Here is an 8,309-nt window from a genome sequence, read left to right as displayed (position 1 = left end):
CTGCCCAGCAAATCTATCATTCAGAATTGAAGGTCAGATAAAGAGCTTCACTGATAAGAAAAAGCTAAAGGAGTTCATCACCACCAAACCAGTATTATATGAAATGCTGAAAGGTATTCTTTAAGAAGAGGAAGAAGAAGAAAAAGGTAAAGATACAAATTATGAACAACAAATACACATCTATCAACAAGTGAATCTAAAAGTCAAGTGAATAAATAATCTGATGAACAGAATAAACTTGTGAATATAATAGAATCAGGGGTATAGAAAGGGAGTAGTCTGAGTATTCTCAGGAGGGAAAGGACTGAGTATTCTCAGGGTGGGTGCAGAAAAGAAACTGGACAAAAATCGTACACCTATGGATGAGGACAGTGGGTGGTGGGGTAAGGGCAAAGGGTGGGGTGGGAAACGAGTGGAGGGGAGCTATGCAGGGAAAAAAGAGGAACAACTGTAATAATCTGAACAATGAACATTTAATTTAAAAAAAAAAAGTAAAATGATGGCCATGACTGGTTTGGCTCAGTGGGTAGAGTGTTAGCCTGTGGACTGAGTGGTCCCAGGTTCGATTCCGGTCAGGGGCATGTACCGTGGTTGCGGGCACATTCCCGCGAGGCAGTGTGCAGGAGGCAGCTGAATTGATGTTTCTCTCTCTTCGATGTTTCTGGCTCTCTATCCCTCTCCCTTCCTCCCTGTAAAAAAATCAATAAAATATATATATTTTTAAAAAGTAAAATGATGGACACAAGCTTCTTTTACTTAGGTGGGTGCAGGGTAGTTAACATAACAATGAGGAGACTTGTGGTCTCTACAGAACAGTGACTGTGCTTTGAGGGGTCTAGAAAAAGTAAAATTACTTTGATATTCCAATGATATGTTATTGTAGATGCAAAAAGATTATAGACAGGTCAGTTACTGTAAATATTGACCTTTGTCAGGGAAGATACTGGTCTAGGAAAATGACTACCCACCTTTAGCTTTTTTACTTAAAAATAGTTTAATTTCAGACCATTCTTGGTGGTTACTTTACGTCTCAGAGTTTTCAAGGCTGTCACTCAGGCTTTCCCCTGACCTAGTCAGGTTAGCATGTGGTCCCTTTTGTCCACACAGATGTAATGGATGGAAGAGTCTGGAATTTCCGAACCATTCCCATTTGGTCTCATCAGGAGGATGGTGTTAGGCCTTTCTTCATGGTTATCTGGCCTTTATTTTTGCCTTAGCAAAAATTTTTTTAAATCCTCACCAGAGGAGTGAGGAAATATTTTCCATTGATTCTTAGAGAGAGTAGAAGGGAGGGGAGGAAGAAGGGCGAGAAGGAGAGAGAGAGAGAGGAGAGAGAGAAACATGGATGTGGCAGTGATACATCGATTGGTTGCCTTCCATGTGCCCCGACCGGTTGTGGAAGGAACCTGCAACCCAGTATGTGCCTGTGACCGGAAATTGAACCTGAGATCCTGTGGAGTGTAGGCCGACACTCTAACCACTGAGAACACCGGCCAGGGCTAATTTTTAAAAATATTGTTTAATGGATTTTAGAGAGAGAGGAGGGAGAGGGAGAGAGAAACATTGTTGTGAGAAAGAAACACTGATTGGCTGTCTCCAGCCTGGAACTGGGAATGGGATCTGCAACTTGGGTTGATTGGAATTGAATCAGCGACATTTGTATTCACTGGAAGATGCTAAATCAACTGAGCAACACGGGCCAGGCCTAGGTAGCTACTTTAGAATGAATGGTGAGGGAAGATGTCTTAGTCCTGCTATAATGAAATACTAGGTGGCTTATAAACAACAAAAATTTATTTCTCAGAGTCTGGAGGCTGGCAAGTTCAAAATCAAGGCTCTGGTACATTTAGTATCTAGTCTGGACTTCTTGGTTCATAAATGGTAGTCTTCTCTCTGTAACCTCATGTGACAGGAAGGGGTAGTAATCCTAATAATGATTTATCTTTCATAAGCAAATTACATTTACTGTGTCCTCGCTGAAGGGACTTGTTATTTAGTGTATTGGTAATGAAGACTTAATAAGTGTGGATGAAGAGGCCACATGGTAACCTGACAAGCTCAGAGAAGGCCTGCATGGAGGCCTTGCAAACTCAGACACCTTAAATAACCACAAAGGATAGTCTGAAATTAAAAATTTTTAACTAAAAGCAGTTTATGGCAGGCAGTCATGTCCTAGGCCAGCATCTTTCCTGACAAAGGTCAATTTTTGCCTTGACTGAGCCTGTTTATTGTCTTTTTGCATCTATAATAACATATCTTGGAATGTCAACGTAATTTTCCTTTTCCTGGACCCCTCAAAACACAGGCACTACTCTGTGGAGACCACGAATTTCCTCATTGTTATTGAGTTAATTGTTGACTGTTAACTGTCCTGTACCCACTTATATAAATGATGTACCTATCATTTTACTTTTCATCCAATCCTGGAGGTTTCCCCACTTTGCTTTCTCGCACTTCCCTAATCTCTCACCAATGGATTTCATGTAACCCACTTGCATCTGCTTTTTTGATTAACGTATAAAATAAGGTGCAAAACAGCCATTCTCTGGAATGTTATCTCAATTCGTTGAGATTCTGCTTCCCAGTATTTGTTGACAGTTTGGTTCAAATAAACTCACAACAATTCTCTTTAGGTTTGAACATTTCTTAACATTGACATGAGGGAATGGCAGAGTTGTCTTATGAATATGAATATATGGACTTAGGAATTGTATGTCATGTTTTATTTATTAGGAAGTGTGGAACATAAAGTTTCTTATAGCTAAGCCCTGCACAGGGAATCAGGAAAAATTTTAGAGATATTAAAATACCCTATAGTTTATTTGACTTTTTGAAGGAAAGCTTTAGAAATCAAAACCAAATAAAAGTAGCCCTGGCCGATGAAGTTCAGTGATTACAGCATCGCCTCATGCACTAAGGGGTCTTGAATTCAATTCCTGGTCAAGGGCACGTACCTGGATTGCAGGTTCGTTCCCCAGCCGGGTTGGGATGCGAGGGAGGCAACTAAATCGAAGTGTCTCTCTCATATCAATATTTCTCTCTCTCTTTCTCCCTTCCTTTCTCCTTTCCACTCTAAAAAACAATTGAGGAAATATCCTCAGGTGAGGATTAACAAAAACAAAACAAACAAACAAAAAAGAAAGTAAAACTAATTTTTAAAAAAGTTTGGTCCATGGAAATAGAGCAGATAATTGGAGACAATGAAGAAATGTGAATAGGAATCAATTAGACTTAGGTATACTGTAAATTATTTATAAAAAACGAAGTGAAGCAATCCTGAACTTAACGACCACTGTCTTCCTGTGTTTATTTTCAGCTGCTGTAAGAATGATCCAGGAACTGGCCCCAGCTAGAGGTAGACTAGGAATGCAAATGATAAATCACTGAAATGTTCAGTTTTGTTTTGTTTTGAATCCTCCCCTGAGGATATTTTTTCCATTGATTTCTAGAGAGAGTGGAAGGGAGGGAGGAAAGAGAGAGAGAGAGAGACATCAATGGTTGCCTCCTGCATGCACCCCTACTGGGGTTGGGGAACCTGCAACCGAGGTATGTGCCCTTGATTGGGAATTGAACCCGAGACTCTTCAGTCCTTGGGCCCATGCTCTAATCACTGAGCAAAACTGGCGAGGGCGACAGTTTTTTATTTGGTTAGTTAATCTGTGGATCTGTGGTCTTCATGGAAAAAAAAAAGTTCTTTCATTAGTAAAAATAATTGATTAAGTCAGTTATTTCCTTTAAAATGAGAACCAATGTTCCCTAGCTGGTTTGGCTCAGTGGATAGAGCATTGGCCTGTGAACTGAAGGGGGTTCTGGGTTCGATTGCGGTCAAGGGCATATGCCCGGGTTGTTGGCTTGGTCCCCAGTTGGGGCATGCAGGAAGCAGCTGGTCGATGATTCTCTCTCATCATTGATGTTTCGGTCTATCTCTCCTTCTCCCTTCCTTTCTGAAATCAATAAAAAAATATTTTTTAAAATATGTAATTTTAAAAAATGAGAATCATTTACAGTTAGAAACAGCTGCCCAGATTTGGTATTTCTTTCCAACTTTTTTGTCTGGGGTTAGAAATTTAGGGGGCTGCCCATTGGAAGACTTATTTCCCCTCATTTTTAGGAAGTTTTTAATGGCAGTAATAATTATAGTATAATTTCAGTAATATTGATAGTGATTTAATAAAGCAAATAGAACTATTTTGGATTTAATTTGAAATTCATATATATTTTTTTCATTTCATTTTTTTTTTCTAGAAGAAAAATAATGGAAAACATGCAAACAAAAGAATAAAAGATTTGCCCGGGCTGGGTAGCTCAGTTGGTTAGGGCATCATCCTGATGTACCAAAGTTGTGGATTCAGTCCCTGGTCAGGGCATATGCAAGAATTAACCAGTGAATGCATAAAATAAGTAGGACAAATGGATGTCTGTCTCTTTCTCTGTCTGTCTCTCTCTCAAGGCCCCTTTTCTCTCACTGTCTAAAATCAATAAATTAAAAATAAAAGGTTCACTGCTTTATAGATTGTTAGGTTTGGGATGCCTTACAGTTTTTTATTGTTGCTTTTTTTAAACAGAAAATTGTGATATACTTTGATGGCTTCACAGTGGTCCATTATATGCACATTCATAGCTTTTTAAATTTCCCTATATGTTTTTGGTTATTTAGGCTATTTCTCATATTTTGCCATTGGAGCATGCTGGCACCTTTTCCCTCCCTCCCACCTTCCCAAGTATGTTATCTTTACTCTTCACTCTCCTAAAGCTCCAAGGGCTCCTTCTTCTGCCTCTATAACTTGTTTTCTGAGCCCATTTCTTCTACTACTCACTTATACCTCTGTGACTTTCTAAATAAATTTTCTCTTATTAAAAAAAAAGAAACCTTAGTGTTTCACCATTTAGTAAGCTAAATGAAACATAAGCTTGCTTATGTTTCTATTAGATAATCCTTATCATAAGGCAGTTCCTTCTATTCCTAGTTTCTAATTTTGTTAAAAAAATATATTTTATTGATTTTTTTACAGAGAGGAAGGAAGAGGGATGGAGCGTTAGAAACATCGATGAGAGAGAAACATCGATCAGCTGCCTCCTGCACACCCCCTACTGGGGATGTGCCCGCAACCAAGGTACATGCCCTTGACCGGAATCGAACCTGGGACCTTTCATGCCGCAGGCCAACGCTCTATCCACTGAGCCAAACCGGTTAGGGCCTAGTGTCTAATTTTTTAAGGAAGACAGGTGTTGAATTTTATTCAATGTGTTTTCAGTTTCTGTTGAGAAGGTTGTGTTCTGAGTGGTGGGAACAGCACCAGGTGTTAGACCAATGGGGTCAGACAGGACTTGGGTTCAGCAAACTCAGCATTTGAGTTCTGACTAGGAAAGAATTCAGAGCCAAGACTCCAACTATAAGGGAACATTTATTTGGAAAATCACAGAAGTAGAAGAAGTAATTTGTAGAAGTGTTACCGGTGAGATGAGGAGACCTTGGTTCTTGGCTTCTTGAAGGAAAGATTTCAATCATGAGACAAAGTGTAGCAAAGTAAGTAAGAATATTTTGGCTGCAGCAAAAATATACTTAGGACAGTGAAATAAGGAAGGTGCATAGAAGAAGTAACAAGAGCTTAGGCTAGGCTGTTTTAGCTCACTGAGAAGTCAGAGAAAAGGGGGCTTGTGTTACCAGAGAAATCAGGGGGTCCGATTTCCCTGACTCTAGTGGGTGTGGGGTGGGTCTGGCGATAGCTTCAGAGAAAGAATTTTCTAAGGCTCACATGGGAGAATGGTGTGTAGTTACATTTCTTGGGTTGTAAAGTTGCGCACCCCTTAAGCCAGTCCTGAAAGAGGTACAGCAAAGCCAAAAGCAAAGCCAGTGTCCAGAGCTTCTGTTTCATGTTCACCCAGGGTCCAGTCCAGCATCAGGTTTATTAAAGTCCATTACTTCACTGTGTGGAGTCCACATGACTGTGGCTACATGGGCGAATGCACCCCCTGCAAGTGAAGTCAGGCACAAACAGCAAGCTAGCAAGCGGAGAGCCAAGAGAGCATGCTCCTTTGTTTAGGAGTTTACATATTCAGGTTTCTCACTCTCGCCAGTTGTTCAGTGGTTAGAGCATTGGCCCGAGGACTGAAGGGTCTCAGGTTCAATTCTGGTCAAGGGCATGTACCCCGGTAGCAGGTTCGATCCCTGGCCTCGGTGCATGTGGGAGGCAACCAATGGATGTGTTTCTCACATTGATGTTTCTCTCTCTCTCTCCGCCTCCTTTCTACGCTCTCTAAAAATCAATGTAAAATGTCAGGCCAACGTGGCTCAGTGGTTGAGCATCGACTTATGAACATTTTTATTATTTCAGAGAGGAAGGGAGAGGGATAGAGAGATAGAAACATCAATAATGAGAGAGAGAATCATTGATTGGCTGCTTCCTGTATCCCCCACACTGGAGATTGAGCCTGCAACCCTGGCATGTGTCATGACTGGGAATCGAACCGTGACCTCCTGGTTCATAGGTCAATGCTCAACCAGTGAGCCATGCCAGCCAGGCAAAATTTTATTAAAAAACAAACAAACCCTGACTGGTTTGGCTTGGTGGATAGAGCGTCGGCCTGCGGACTGAAGAGTTCCAGATTCGATTCCAGTCAAGGGCATGTACCTTGGTTGCAGGCACATCCCTGGTGGGGGGTGTACAGGAGGCAGCTAATTGATGTTTCTCTCTCATCAATGTTTCTAACTCTCTATCCCCCTCCCTTCCTCTCTGTAAAGAAAAAAAAAATCAAACATTTTAAATAAATAAATAAAATAAAAATCAATGGGAAAAGGTGAAGATTAACAAACAGGAAATTCAGGCCCAGCAGGTGTGGCTCAGTGGTTGAGCCTCCACCCAGGAACCAAGAGTTGCTGGTTCAATTCCCCATCAGGGCACATGCCTGGATTGCCACATGATCCCTACTGGGGGGCGTGCAGGAGGCAGCCGATTGATGATGTTCCTCTCTCATCGATGTTTCTATCTCTCTGTCCCTCTCCTTTCTTCTCTCTCTAAAAATCAATAAAATATATTTAAAAATAAAAAAATTCAGGTTTCTCACCCTTGTAGTAGCCACGCCTATACTGGCCATTAATTTGTTCACAGATATGACCAACAGATAAGCACCTTCTTACTCACTTATACCTCTTCTACCTCTCTGATTTTCCAAATAAATGTAACTCAGACCTTATTGGGCATGTGTCCAAACTGCCTTTGTCCAGTCCCATCCCCCATCGATCAGCAGGGAACATTCTTGGAGAGTGTTAAATTAGCAAAGCTGTATAAATGGCATGTGTATATTATCTAGTCTTCCCTTTACTCCTTTCCTGTTAAATAATGACCACGTTATTATAATGGTATCACTTAGAGACAGGTTCAGGGGATTAGCCTGGGACAAGCTGCCACTGCCCATTGCTCCCCTGGTGGTAAGTCTTTTGGTGTCCCTTAGAGGAAAGCAGGGAGAAGGGAATGGCTTGGGTATGCTCCCAGGGGCAGAGCACTCTCTGGATCCTTTATCTTGAGCATATTTATCTCTCTCTTGCAGGTGGAAATCTTAAGGGAGGTCTCAGGGACGGGTCTCCATAGAATATCCATCAGCTTTCCAGGCATGCTCTTTTATGGTCATGGTCAGCTATTGGTCGGTGCCAGGGCGGAAGTCATTAGTCAATGCAGCTGGTCCTGAGGCAACCATGCGTCACTGAACTGCTTTTGCTGCTTTTCTGGGCCTGAAATACAACTGAGGCTCAGCTAGATCTTATCTTTAGGGAAGAAAAGGTCAGGGGGTCTAAACGACATGACCAGCGATATGAAAGATCAGGGGTTCAAATCGCATGACAAAAACAACAAAAACAACCTTCCCTCCCCCCATGACCATTTCTCTGCTAGGGGAACAGGACCAGTGATCTGCTAGGGCAGTGGTTAGCAAACTGTGGCTCGTGAGCCACATGTGGCTCTCGCTGGCCCCTTGAGTGTGGCTCTTCCACAAAATACCACGTGCGGCAAGCATGTACAGTGCGATTGAAACTTCGTGGCCCATGCACAGAAGTCGGTATTTTGTGGAAGAGCCACACTCAAGGGATCAAAGAGCCGCATGTGGCTCGCGAGCCGCAGTTTGCCGACCACCATGTTAGGGGAAGAATGGACATAGACACAGGGGGTTGGGGAGGCCAGGAGATTGTCAAGGGCGGGGGATAAAAAAAAGAAAAAAAAAGAAAAAGGAAACTAAGATGGCGGCAGAGATAAACACCGGGAAATTAATGCCGCTCACAACAATTGATTAATACCTCAGAGAAACAATACGGACTT

General features: G+C 41.8%; 1 pseudogene; it reads left to right on the top strand.

Moving 5' to 3' along the window:
* LOC102770523 overlaps positions 1-8,309 on the top strand; it is a 37,502-nt pseudogene that overhangs the window by 14,348 nt on the left and 14,845 nt on the right.

Source organism: Myotis davidii, unplaced genomic scaffold (assembly GCF_000327345.1).
Source record: "Myotis davidii unplaced genomic scaffold, ASM32734v1 scaffold687, whole genome shotgun sequence".
Taxonomy (NCBI): Eukaryota; Metazoa; Chordata; class Mammalia; order Chiroptera; family Vespertilionidae; genus Myotis; species Myotis davidii.
This window is presented reverse-complemented; position numbering and strand designations above follow the sequence as displayed.